Source organism: Sycon ciliatum, chromosome 5 (assembly GCF_964019385.1).
Source record: "Sycon ciliatum chromosome 5, ocSycCili1.1, whole genome shotgun sequence".
In the NCBI taxonomy this organism is placed as follows: Eukaryota; Metazoa; Porifera; class Calcarea; order Leucosolenida; family Sycettidae; genus Sycon; species Sycon ciliatum.
This window is the reverse complement of record NC_088647.1, coordinates 18,508,443-18,522,576: the sequence shown is the minus strand read 5'-3', so window position 1 is coordinate 18,522,576 and position 14,134 is coordinate 18,508,443. Positions and strand designations below refer to the sequence as shown.

The 14,134-nt window shown below is 47.7% G+C and overlaps 1 long non-coding RNA gene across 1 annotated transcript; it reads left to right on the top strand.

Moving 5' to 3' along the window:
* Positions 1-10,546: 10,546 nt before the first annotated feature.
* LOC135817925 (uncharacterized) lies at positions 10,547-12,141 on the top strand. Its single transcript, XR_010553591.1, has 2 exons — positions 10,547-10,834; positions 10,986-12,141. It is a non-coding gene; the product is annotated as an uncharacterized LOC135817925 (long non-coding RNA).
* The last annotated feature ends 1,993 nt before the right edge of the window (positions 12,142-14,134 follow it).

Genomic DNA, 14,134 nt, shown 5'->3' with positions numbered 1-14,134 from the left:
TTGGCATTGAGTCGCTGTGCTTCGGTGATGATTGTGTAAAGTATGATACCATACAGTGGGTCCACTTGAACACCCCAGCATGCAGTGGGTCCACCTGAACACCCCAGCATACAGTGGGTCCACCTGAACACCCCAGCATGCAGTGGGTCCACCTGAACACCCCAGCATACAGTGGGTCCACCTGAACACCCCAGCATGCAGTGGGTCCACCTGAACACCCCAGCATACAGTGGGTCCACCTGAACACCCCAGCATGCAGTGGGTCCACCTGAACACCCCAGCATGCAGTGGGTCCACCTGAACACCCCAGCATGCAGTGGGTCCACCTGAACACCCCAGCATGCAGTGGGTCCACCTGAACACCCCAGCAAACAGTGGGTCCACCTGAACACCCCAGCATGCAGTGGGTCCACCTGAACACCCCAGCATGCAGTGGGTCCACCTGAACACCCCAGCATACTACTATAACTAGTGGGTCCACCTGAACACCCCAGCATACAGTGGGTCCACCTGAACACCCCAGCATACTGTGGGTCCACCTGAACACCCCAGCAGGCAGTGGGTCCACCTGAACACCCCAGCAGGCAGTGGGTCCACCTGAACACCCCAGCATACAGTGAGTTCAGTGTCATGTACGTACTGTACATAATTGTACAGTCATGTACATATTATATAACCCTACAATACTATTACAATACCAGTATTAGATAAACCTTGTTTCCGAACACAGTGTCCTCCACCTTGTTTCATGCGGTCAAACTAACAACATGATTGTACATAATATGTCACGGTGTGTGTATTTAACTCAATTTTGCTTTTGGTGCTTTCGCTTGACATTTGCCACGTATTTCGAAGTACCTATACCATCACACAACAAAAGCCACGGACTCAGTAGAACAGGATGTACAGCGGAACTGCTGTTGCTCCATAATGCCAGCAATTCGCCAGCAAGACACTTTGTATGTAAAAAGTGGCTTGGTTTGTAAAGCCTTATGCACGGATGCACGTCTTGCAGTTTTTCGTACATGGGTAAAATGGCCCAGGAAATACTGAACAAATCGGAGTCATAGAGATTAGAGTTAGTTTTCATGCTGTTACTGCTCCATAATGCCAGTCCTGCGGAACGCTTCCACTATGTCCTCCGCGTCGCATGTCTTCCCGACGCTCGATTATAATAATTATCGTTAGGGACAACAGAAGACACGGCAGTGCCCATAAGTTCAGCAGTAGGATCCTTCTTGTGTTTCACCTAGCTGATGACTACATCTTCACTAGTGTTTCTTGCTGGATGCGACACTTCTCCAAATCTTTTTCGCCCGAATGCTCGCTTTCCACGTGTAACTCTTCCCCGTTTGCAAAATCATATGCCACTTTTTTTATTTACTTGAAAAGCACATAACCACCAGGAAAGCGGACAAAGAAAAAAGAGTAAGACAAAACAGTTAAAAAAGAGAGAGAAAGAGAAAGAGCGAGAGAGAGAGAAAGTTAGTGTGTGTGAGTGTGTGAGAGAGAGAGAGAGAGAGAGAGAGAGAGAGAGAGAGAGAGAGAGAGAGAGAGAGAGAGAGAGAGAGAGAGAGAGAGAGAGAGAGAGAGAGAGAGAGAGAGAGAGAGAGAGAGAGAGAGAGAGAGAGAGAGAGGGAGAGAGAGAGAGAAGGTTTGGGGAGGACAAGACATTGAATGGTGGTCGCCACATCCACAGATAGTAGCAGTGCTGGTGAGGCAACATGCACTCCACAGACCACTACTGGTCCAATAGGTCTCAGTGTCGCCATGCCGACAACGCATCAAAAGACAAAAACGAAGAAATCAAAGGCACAATACATGAATAGTAATTACGATAAAGGTAATAGGGAGAGTGGTGACCAAGAGAGGACAGTATAGATCGTTAGTATGGTGTGCTTCAACGCACATCCCCAACCGAGAGGTGCGATCAGGAAAGAACGTCACAAGTCTTGTAGTCTTGACGAAGCTTCGGCCTTATGGCTTGAGTGGTAGGGCAAGTGTGTTTGCTTTCCCTCGGAAAACGAGGAGCACACCACTGCACTGCACCATGCATGTAGCAGAAGGTGCGAGTGAATCAGCTTTTATCAAGTGTCCCGGGGCGGACGAGATAGTGACGGGTAGTTCACAAAACTCCGCGTACATGTACATGTACATTACCCATTATGCATGTTACGAAGCCATGACCTCTGGATTTTAGCAGCCATGACTGTGTCGGCTATGGATATTGCTCTAGATAATTTAAAAAAAGTCGAGGTATAGTAGAGTGTGGTCATGATGGAAGAAGAGGTGGAGCTACGGGGGAGATGAGCTGATTAATCGAAGGGTGAGGGTGACATCGGTTGGACGAGCATGACGATTGCGAAGACAGTTGAACGTGATAATTTGCAAAGGTAACTCAAACTTATAATATTATTATTGGCAATGAAAAATCTTTTTACAAAAGAAGTCAACTAATGAATAGAAGAAGTATTAAATGTTTTCTCTTTTCCACCATTACATTTTGATCTCTAGCATGAATGGACACCTTGGTATGGGGATACTCATGTATTTTGTTGTACTTATGGCCACTTGCAAGTACGAAAAGGCACAATTTCCCGACCTTTGAGGCTCCATAACTGGACTATAAGTACAACAAAGTGGATATGTATCCCCGCGTGCCAAAGCATAATATGAGGATTTTGTGAGCATAATGCGAGAATCCATGAAAGCATTATTCCATGATTTCGCGAGCATAATCCGCCGGTGCCTAGTATTATTTAAAGTACAAATTTTCGTTTTCGGTATATTCGTTAGGGGGCACGAAATAACTTTGACATGACAGTCACCCATTGGCCCACACTCTTCCCCTGTACACCAGGCTGGGTGTCTGCCCAGTGCTGGAACGAGGGGAATGCAAGCTCCGACTCCTGACATTTAGAATCCGTTCTGGAATCGTCAGTGAGCTGTTGTCGTCCCGAATTGTATTGCAAGGCCCGCCGAAAGGCATGCCCACTCGAGGTCAGTTGGGACGCAACCTTCCCCTCCCCCTGGCCCACAGTGCTTCTGGCGCATGCCGACCGCTTCCAGCCAGCTGCCGACTCTGGAATGGCCTGCCCGACTGTATGAAGTCCATAGTATCTGTCCGTGAATTCAAACGCATGCTACGCGTATTTTACTTTGGTTAAATGTAATGGCTTTCGTAACCTGCTGATGAGGCTCGATAGAATCATGCCACGATGACCCGACTTGTAAATTTGAGATCCATTGTTCTGCTCGTCTTGACCCTGCCTCCCCTCATTGCTACTTCCATTTTCGTATTTTGTATTTTTATTTATTTTTCTCTTCATATCTGACTCTTCTTACTGGTTGTCATCGCTTTCATAATATTGGGCAGAACTGCCCGTTTGACATGCGATGTAAAATAAATAATCAACAACAACAACAACAGACCTCGACCAAAAACGAAATTTAGTACGTAACAAGCCCACCGGTGGAGTGGTACTAGTAAACGAAAGATTTCGTGAAATTTGTACTTATAGTTATACAGTACCGGTAGGAGTACAGACTACACTCTCTACAGTCAACTAAACTATTACTTTACTTCGCTAAATAACAACTGCGGATATAACGACAGAATTATTTCCATGCCCAGAGCAAAGTCCCATCTAACCGTATGCAGAGCTCACTGGCTGCGTTCGATTGTGCACTTGAATCGATTCATGAATCCATTCGCATGCATTTCAAGTCGTTCGATTTTCATGTCATGATGATCCACGATTCGATTCACCCATGGGCCGGACGGGGTGATGTTGTAAGTCTTGTAGTATTCCTGCCTCCCTAGTACTGAACTGTAGCTGACTACTAGTACTACATCATACATCTATGTACATCTACTGACCTCTAATCATGTCACATGTACATGTACACGTACACGCACGGCATGACTCTTGTCACTCCTTTGCTGACAAGCCTGCAAAGCTAATTATATCACCTCTCACCACTTGTTTCTCTTGCGCTTGCTGGATTGCATACTACATATCGTACCTCCCTGACCCTGACTGAGGTCATGCGGACAGTCACGACCCTTTCTAGATCCTGTTTGCATCCATTTGCCAATGCCCTCCCTGGCCTCTGTTCTCCTCCAAAGTTCCGTTTGCTTCTTTCATCCTTATACATTTAGATACTGTTGCTATGCCTTCCCAAGTTCTGTTTGGACTGACACAACAGACTTTTGCCCTTTTTCATGACTCCTGGCTCATGCAGACTCTATGATGATCTCCTTCCTTTTCGCCCTATAAAAGCTGCCATGCTTTACTCATTTCTTCAGAACAGAACAGACAGATTGAGCCGGAGCAGTTGTATTCCTTTCAGAGTCCCTCCAGGCAGATTGAGCCGGAGAAGTTGTATACATAACTTCAGGCAGATTGAGCCGAATAACATAATATTAGTCAGTCTTCTTGTGTGTGCCTCCTGATACCACTCGGCTACCTATTACAATGTGAATAGCGCGAATCGATTCGCGTGCATAATCGAACACAATCACTGACTTGTCAGTTTGAGCACTCTGGCAACTAATAATACTTGCCGCAAGGTACGTTTCTCGAATCTCTATGCTGCGCTAATGAGTCCACAAAGGACGAAACAGTTCTGTCCGCAGATTGAGTACTAGTAACTGTAAGCCATGTACATGTACATAATATTATTGAGACTTCGGGTATAATTATAAGGACACTTCGCTACACCTTTCTGATGCCCCGCCGGGCCGAGTGTCGTTGTACGCGAAGTATTAGTTGACAAAACTGTTACAGTCAACTTCGCTTATAACGACACTCGGCGGGGAATCAGAAAAGTGTCCTTATTCGCGAAGTGTCGTTATACCCGAAGTCTCAGTGGGCGCTTTCGATTACACGTTTACACAATTCTGGAACTGTTTTTTTTAAATTCTGGAATGGCCAGAATGAACGTAGTCCGGCCTTGTAAACGAACGACTGGAATTCACAACGCATTTTATTCATGTCATGTCACAAACGAAATTGATGAATCGCAAAAAGAGATCACGTACACCATGTACACCCTCGCGATCAATCGCGCGCACGTGGACCTACATGTAGCATCGCGCACACGCCGCCAGGGAGGCTCTAGCTCTTCGCGCGCTTGAGACATGAGCAAACCGGTAACGCACCGACAGTGCAATTCTGGCGCCAGAATTAGAGAAATTCCGCCTTCTCTTCAGAATTGATGGATTCGACGGAATTGGATAAAATCAATTCTAACGACGGATTCACCAGGCAGGCACAGTGGGTTGGTCAAAGACCATGATTGAGATACGAGAGGTACCTGGTTCAAGTCCTGCCTGGGAGCGGTTTTTCCAGCCGTGCTGCTACCCACTTGTGGCCAGGCACAAGGGGTACATGGATGCAGCTAATGGGGTCGCTTTCGGCACTTGTGCCAGTGGTTGTGAGACTTACCCACTCACCCCCACCGTTAGGCGCTGCATCTGCCGCTAGGGTTTATCGGGTGTTAGCGGCCGTCGTGAGTTCCCTTCGGGAATAGTCCGTGAGCCAAAACTCAAAATCACAAGTGCCGTTGCACTCTCGGAGGGACAAGTCACCGCTTACAGTGTTGGTCAAGGATACGTTTTCGCTTGTTGGACGTTCCAGAACTGATCCAGAGACCTTCGGGAGGGCTTCTTTTCTCGACCAAATTCCACCGTGAGAACAAATATTTTTACGCGAGTGGTGAGGTGTGCATCGGACGAGTAAGCACAAAAGTACGATTTCGGGTGGAATGAGGAAAAATAATTTATTTTTTAGAAGATAACGACGTTGACGACAATATGGATTTGGGGTTTTGAGATCACTTTATTGAAGTTTATTCCTTTCGTGTACATTGATGTTGTTTGACAACAATGGAAGAGGAGGAAGACGTTTCTAGTGGCAGCGAGGTGCCAGATGGGGCAGCTGACGGCAACGAAGTGGCAAACGACAGCCCAGCGGAGTAATATTGCTGGAATTTATGTCTGTGTGACAGCACCCAATTTAGTAGAAACGAGAAGCCTGCAGCGAGTAATATCGAGACTACAAGTTGGCGTCGCATCGTCAGCGCTGTTCGAGAGAAGGACGACCATGTCTGGGATTTTCTTTGCCAGCACAAGGGCTCAGGGAAGAGCAAATGGTGTGGCTGGTATCATGGAAAGTGCTACACCAATTGCACGCATGTGATCCTGAGCATTTGCAACACTGGAGAAGACCAGTGCCTCTGATTTTGCTTTATCTATACTTACTGACAGTGATGTGCATGTAGTAGTGAACCCAGAGCCACATCCTAAGGCCAACAAGGGGCTACCTACCAGGAGCTTAGTGGCTGATACGAACAACGAATGCCATGAAAGCAGAGCACGGTGTCAACACAACACCGAGAACTGGTCCACCCAGAGTTTACGGAAGGGAATGTTTTGTTGCAGGCAGCACTGGCGAGGGCAAGACGACAAGTAGCGAGGGCGAAACCAGCGCTGCTGGAGGTCCAAGCCAGAGCACCTGGCTGCTTGACGAGGAACATACTATACCATTGTCTGTGTATGTGTGCCAGTGTGTGCATGCGTGTGTGCGTGCACGTTTCTGTGTGTGCGTGTGCGTGTGCGCGCGCGCGTGCATGTGTGTGTGCTCGAGCGTACATGTGTGTGTGTGCGCGCGCGCGTGCATGTTTGTGTGTGCGCGCGCTGGTGCATGTGTGTGCGTGCTAGGCGCTTTCCTTTGTTGGTGACACCACCCCAGGCTACAACTGCGGGCCGGATGGTGGGTGTCGGGGCACGGTGTTGCCACAATCACTGTGGTCAGTGTGATCCGTGTTTCAGGTCAGTGGTGGGTTTTAGCTCACTGCAGCCAAAGCGATCATGTTGCAAGTCAACCCGAGGGTTCCAGCTGCACAACTGCAACAAATGGATTCAAGAAAGTCTAGATCTCGCTAGGACGTTGATGCGAGCAGCGCCTCAGCCAAACTCTCCATGTCTGTCGGCCCCTCACACGAGGGGACATGTAACCGGAAACGGCAATGTTCAGGACAAGACAGGAAGTGTGTTCCGGCCGCGGGACATGCTGTTGCTGGTTTCGCAGCAGAGGAGCTTTGGCCGACCACACGTGCATCCCTAGATTGCCTTCACTCCCATCCGCTACTGGACTCTGCCTCGGTGATCAGGCAGGCACCAGGGACATCTGCTTTTCCTTCGTTCGGTCGCTGTCCGTCTTGTGAAGAGAGATCAATTTATAACTGACGGCAGCAGGACCACAACAGACAACGGGCATCGGTCATTTTGCACTCACTGAGGTGGGTCCTCCTCCTGATCCGGCGTCCTCCTGGAGTCTGTTCTTCTCCCATTGCCATTGGGGTTGCGTGCCTGGGAGACTGCATAGTCGGATTCGGCAGCTGGTCCATGTGTGTGTGTGTGTGTGTGCGCGTGCCTGGGAGACTGCATAAACGGATTCGGCAGCTGGTTCATGTGTATGTGCGCACGCGCGCGTGTGTGGATGTGCACGCATGCCTGAGAGAATGTATAGTTGGATTCGGCTGCTGGTTTGTGTGTGTGCCCGTGCACGCGTGTCTGGGAGACTGCATAGTCGGATTCGGCAGCTGCTTCATGTGTGTGTGTGTGTGTGTGTGCGCGCGCGCGCATGCGCACGCGTGTGGGTGTGGGTGCGCGCGTATGCGTGTATGTATGTATGTGGCATCATCTTATATCGGTAGTTATCTGTGTATTACTGTGTACTGCGGTGGACTGCGATAGCACACATTATGTGCCAAGATGTGCACCTAGCTGGCGATTTCCAACTGTGTTATGTTGAGTGGAAAATGAGCAATGACAGATAGTTTTTGGTACTGTATGAGTGTGTTAGGCAATCAATAGCCAATTCAGGTTGGATAGGATCAGCGCGTGCATTTACAACAGTGGTGACGTACTTCCTATTCAACGGTACTACCGTAATGTCACATTAGCTTCAGTGTTCATATCATTCTATACTGGAGTATTCTACGTACATGTATTCAGTAATGGAGTGGTTATTATAAATATACTTCACTCACCAATTCATTGCTCGCTATTATCTACAAGTCCAATTCCAGTATGATGAAGTCAAGAGGCGATTTATCCAGCCAAGTAGAGGAACTTGGGATACGAAATCCAAGAGAAATCATTAGGGTATTCTCAGTTCAGCCATTCACGAATGTAATTGTTATTAATGCGATTAATAGTATAAGTGAAGCGGACATTACAAAAATGATGAATGAGAATACATGTATCTAAAATGGTTGTTCCTAATCGATTTTCTTGAGACTATCATCAGGGAAAATCGTCTCACAATAGAGGCTATACGGAGAAACAAACTACTTATAGGTTAATGGATAGTGGGAAGTATACAAGGTGAGGTGTGAAAAAAAACTAAAGTGGGAGAGAAGACGAAAGAAATTAGAAGAAAAGATGTGAGAGTGTTCTGACGGTGTGAGCTACTACAAAAGGTGAGTGAAATGAAGGCGTGGAAGCAGGTGAATGTGATAGAGTGAGGAACTGTGAGGTGTAGGTGTATGCAAATGAATACGTGTGTGAATGCTAGGTGAAGAGTCTCAGTTTTGTGACATTTTCTTTCTGAATGCATAGGTTAGGATTGTGTTTACGGATGAAAACAGCTTCTAATACCTTAAGTTCACGAAACCTACGAGCACGACACAAAACAGTGAAGCATGAATCATCATACACTGAGCGGCATTGGCTACTAGACAAGAGGTGTTTCTTAATGGCTGACCCTTTCGTTGTGGTCTCACCTTCAGTCCGGTCATCGTCATCTTGGTTGTCCAACTCACTCTCTTCATCACTGCTCTCACCTTCCTCATCCTCCTCCGCTTCCATCCCGTCCTCTGCACCCAACGACAATCCCACGCTACCGGACATGGACTAGCAGCGAGCAGTAGCGTGGGATTGTCGTTGGGTGCAGAGGACGGGATGGAAGCGGAGGAGGATGAGGAAGGTGAGAGCAGTGATGAAGAGAGTGAGTTGGACAACCAAGATGACGATGACCGGACTGAAGGTGAGACCACAACGAAAGGGTCAGCCATTAAGAAACACCTCTTGTCTAGTAGCCAATGCCGCTCAGTGTATGATGATTCATGCTTCACTGTTTTGTGTCGTGCTCGTAGGTTTCGTGAACTTAACCCTTTATGGGTCTCACATAAGCGTAAGGGTCGTATGTGACCCTTACAGCAAAATCGTATTTTCGGTGAGTTTTGTTGCTAGGAGACAACTAAAATGGTGCTCTACGTGTAGCTGAGGTCCAAGGCTTTCCAACGGTGTAAAAAACAACCATAATAATGATAATAGTTACAGTTCGCATGTCACTCATGGAAGGATCCATGGGCTTAACGCATCTGTCAACGAAATCCAGGCAGAAGAGCCGACAAAAGGCATCTCATTATTGTTAGAACGTATCGCAGTAAGAACAACTACGCAAGCGCAGCACATTTTTCCATAAGCATCAGCCATTCTTTCTTGTCTAGAGCCAGTTCAAAACAGTCAGAAATATCAATATTGGCGTGCTTTAGATCACTTTTAATATTGTCAATCCATCTGAGATGGGGTCGGCCACGTGGGCGCTTGATGTCCCGGGTATTAATTGCCATCTCCAGTGCTTGGTAGGACGCTGAGTTACGTCCTTCGCGAACAACATGGCCCAGCCAGAGCAGCCGACGTCTGCGACAGGTAGTGCTGACTGGGCCTTGTCGCGTTGAGGCGTACACCTTGGCATTCGACATGTGGTGAGGGTACACCACACCAAGCAGGTACCGCAATTTTCTGCGGTGCCATGCGTCCAGCCGATTACTGAGTTGCTGTGTCAGGGCCCACAGTCCGCAGTTATACAACAGGATAGGCAAAATGAGGGCAGAGAACATACAAAGTCTGGAGCTCAGTTTATGACGCTTCCACGAAATGGAGCCGAACGCTCTATTCGCAGCACCTATTCTTGCCTGAATATCCTCTGCGGACCCCAACAAAGAGCCAAGCAGCTTGACAGATCGCCAAGAGGAGTCGGCTTTAGTTACTGTAATATATTGTGTTTTCTGAATATTTAACATTAGGTTATCTTCAACCATACTTACCATACAAATTTTTGCAGTATTGATCCACTGAAGTCTGGTGAAATTGGAAAAGACGAACATCCGCCATGCGCGCATTTCGAGAATGGGAGTGCATCTCTTGAGGCAGTGTCAGAAAAGCTTTCTGAGGACACTGACGGCACCAGTCTAGGCTGGATGTCCCTGGAGGATTTCCAGTGTAATGTGGTGAGAAAGAGAGCTCCGTTGAGTCCTCCAAGCTCAAATAAATCGTCCCCGAATGAAGAAATCAAATTTACCAACCAGCGAGGAAGCACAGCAACAGCAACTCTTACAAGGACTTGTCAGGTGCGATCAGCTGATTCGCCTGGCCGTGAGAATCACGGCATGCGTGACATCGCGCCTGAGTACGAGTCTCGTACTCATCTGAGCGAGCGAATCTGACGCGAGCGGCGCTGAGCTGAACGAACCAAAATAGACCGATCCCCTTATTATACTGGGTTCGAGCACGGGGGCAACCTCACTCGCGATCGAGCTAGTTTTTGAACGTGACAGCATCTTTGACAGTGTGTTTCAGGTTTGTTTTGGAATGTCTTCTGCTTAGTTCAAGTAGTTTGCGATGGCTTCGAGCGGTGCTAAACCTCCTGCTGGTAGGAGCAGAGTCTCCGAGAGAGACATGGACTGTGATGCCGCTGCAGGATTTTTTCAAGGCGCGGGAGGGAACGATCTCGGGCCACAAACAGGAGTTACTCCAGAGGTGAGTTTTTTTGTTGTTGAAATATTCGAATCGCGAATCGTGTTGTGAGATTTATTTTGTGCCTAGGCTACAGCAGACCATATTTCTTTCTCCTTGCGATCGGTGCTGAAGATAATAGTAACCTTTTTCTGGTCTGTCTTTTCCTCTCCAGAGCCATCTTCTATGAAGGTAACCGTGGTGCTGCCAAGTCACCAAGTCGCGATCAGCAGCCCTGAAGTGGAAAAATCGATTTTCCAACGATCTGGTTGGACATCAGCCACTAAAGTACTTCTGATTTGCCTGTAGTGACAACAGCAGCCATCCTTGGACACCTTGCAAAGACAGGAAAAGCCACTGGTGGAAGCGACTGCTATGAGCTGACGATAGCAGTGCAGTGGTGATCGCTGTTTTGTCAAGTCGAAGGGCTAGCCAACCCAGAGGAAGCATAAAAAAAACGATGAGCAGTGCGTGTTATTTGTTGAGCGTGAAGAGCTAGAGAAGGACAGTGCAAACACATGGACGGGGTGGATGGTGTTTGAAGAACAGTGTGCTGTGTGCCGGCTGGTGGTGATGGTGGTCTTTGTCAGCATGTATTCGTGCTGCTTCTTGTGCTGGAACACTTCTCGCCCAGGAAGGCAGATTGCGTGCTCCCTGGCCCTCAGTTGGCTATGGGGCATTTGTTCCAGGAACATTACCCCAGAGCCAATGATGAGTCGTACCTTTGAAAAGTCGAAGCTTGCTGTTAATCGCAAGCGTAGCACAGTGGATTGCTCCCCCTTCGAAGCACGAGGGCCAAAGCTTGCCGCTGTCTGCAGCAAAGTGTGTGTGCGGTTCTTTCGAACCTATGAATATACCGCCTGCACGTTCAGAGTGAACTATTTTCTAGTATATTTAACATCCTCAACCCGCCACCACCATGCGCTCTTGGCCGAACTAATGCACGAAGCATAAACACACCAGCACAGCAAGGACACTTCCGTTGACAGATAGTGTTTACGCCTCTAGACCGCTGTTTCTTTTCTTCGAGCTCATCGTTAGAGGAGGATAGTAGCAGGATACTAATGATGATATAATAGAAGATGATAGACGGTTTATGGTCCGATATTGATGATTGAAGATCTAAGAAAGCAATGACAGTGATTGCGAAATGGATAATATTATCATGATTATATGCCAGTCTGGTAATGCGTTGTACTAGTGGACAGTATTGAAATCATCACTGCATTCGATGCAAATATTGGTATACCTTTGGTTTCAGTATTGGAAAAAAAGAGTAAGAGAACCTGGTTGATTTGGTTGCATCTGCGACTGGCTACCGGGTGTTGTGATCAGCAATGTTACCATGGGAGAAAATAAGAGCGCAAGGATCTGTTGGGTCTTTTTGTGCCGGTGCGAGAACCCTAAGTGCATGGCAAAATAGAACTGTTTCATCCACAATGCAGAATGTCTTGCGGTACATGGCATTGATGACTGAACATCTCGCCAGCTCGCCCAAATGGGGATCATGCCCAAACGGAGGAACAAGACGTCTTTCCAGCTCAGCTAGCTATATAGTATATACCGTGAAACGGATGATTAACTTGTGCCACGCATGACAGCTTCTGTCCCATTCGGCCCAGGCTTAGACACATCAATGCCAATAGCAGCTGATCCTCCATTACATGCTCATTGGCGATTTACGGCCACCTCCAACTGTATCCGCCGTCCCTCAGCTTCCGTCTTCACAGATCTGGCTCGGCGCAGTACATTTTCTCGGCTAGGCTCAAAGAAGTCCCACAGAGCGGTCCAAACACCTGAAGGCAAACCAGTCTGAAACTGGCGCGGCTCAGAGTCTTTCTTTATGTTATTGTACGTAAGCTGTTTTTCGGCTTTCTTCACCCCATCGTCCAACTGCTCCACGAGACTCTGTACACGAGCTCTACTTGCTGCCAACTCCTGATGCAGATGCTGCACTTCCATTACAGGACCAAACTGCACTAAGCCAGGTTCCTTTCCAACTCAAAATGCCGTTGCCTCTCAGCAAAATACTGGTTTGCGAGCATGGGGAGCTCGTGATGCAGACGCTGCACTTCCATGACCAAACTGCACTAGGCTCAGCAAATACTGTTTTGCGAGCATAGGGAGCAGAGCGTCCAGACTCCACTCTCTTGCGAAAAGCAAACCTGGTACCGTAGGACAGCTGTTTGGTTTCCTGGACGCATCCTGCCCTTGTAGAGCTGGGCAAAACGATTTCGACTTCGGGATCGAAATGATCGCTGCATCTCAAATATTCAGAGTGACCCTAAAACTACGTCCTTCCTCACGGGGAATAGCCTGGATCCGCTTGCTCCAGGCCGCTGTGGCTCCACACGACGAAAGGAGTGAAATGACTTGCTTGCTTCGTCCTCCTGTTCTGACAGTGAGGAACGCAGCAATGATCCTGAGAAGGCATCCTGAAGTCGTAAAAAGGAAGACGTCTAAACAAAAACAAAACAGCTCAAATCAAAAGTCCTTGTGGCATTTTTTGTAGACAGGCTTGCACTGCGTGTAGATTTCGCGTGCTCTGCACTTCGCATGCGAGAAGTCACGCAAAGCCGAGCTCGGCGCGAGGTGAGGTTGGTCGCGTGTGTGCAGCAGGATCCCACGCGACTGCGGAGTTGCCCCCTTGCTCGAACCCAGACAATAATAAGGGGATCGGTCTATTGTGATGGAACTGTTGCTGCTGGTGCCTCGCCGATGGCGACGTGTTGGAGTTCCAGGACGGAATTAGGAGCATATATTCTTCACCAAGATGTAGCGCTTACCTGATTGTTTATCATAGGACTTCAGCTCCATCACGAACTTGGTATGCACTTCGTGCTGTGATTTTTGTGTTTTTTGTTCGCAATTGTATTTTCTCTCAACTTGAAGGGCTACCACGGGTCATACCCTTGCCTGGACATAGTCATATTTGTGTTTTCTGGACTCGTCCAGGCATACAGATTTTGAATATATATAGTTTACCCATACCTACAACCCACAGAACTTGAGTTATGGCTGGTTGTTTGTGCGCGTGTTTGCGTGACCACCCCTCACATACATTGAGTAAGACCCACAAAGGGTTAAGGTATTAGAAGCTGTTTTCATCCGTAAACACAATCCTAACCTATGCATTCAAAAAGAAAATGTCACAAAACTGAGACTCTTCACCTAGCATTCACACACGTATTCATTTGCATACACCTACACCTCACAGTTCCTCACTCTATCACATTCACCTGCTTCCACGCCTTCATTTCACTCACCTTTTGTAGTAGCTCACACCGTCAGAACACTCTCACATCTTTTCTTCTAATTTCTTTC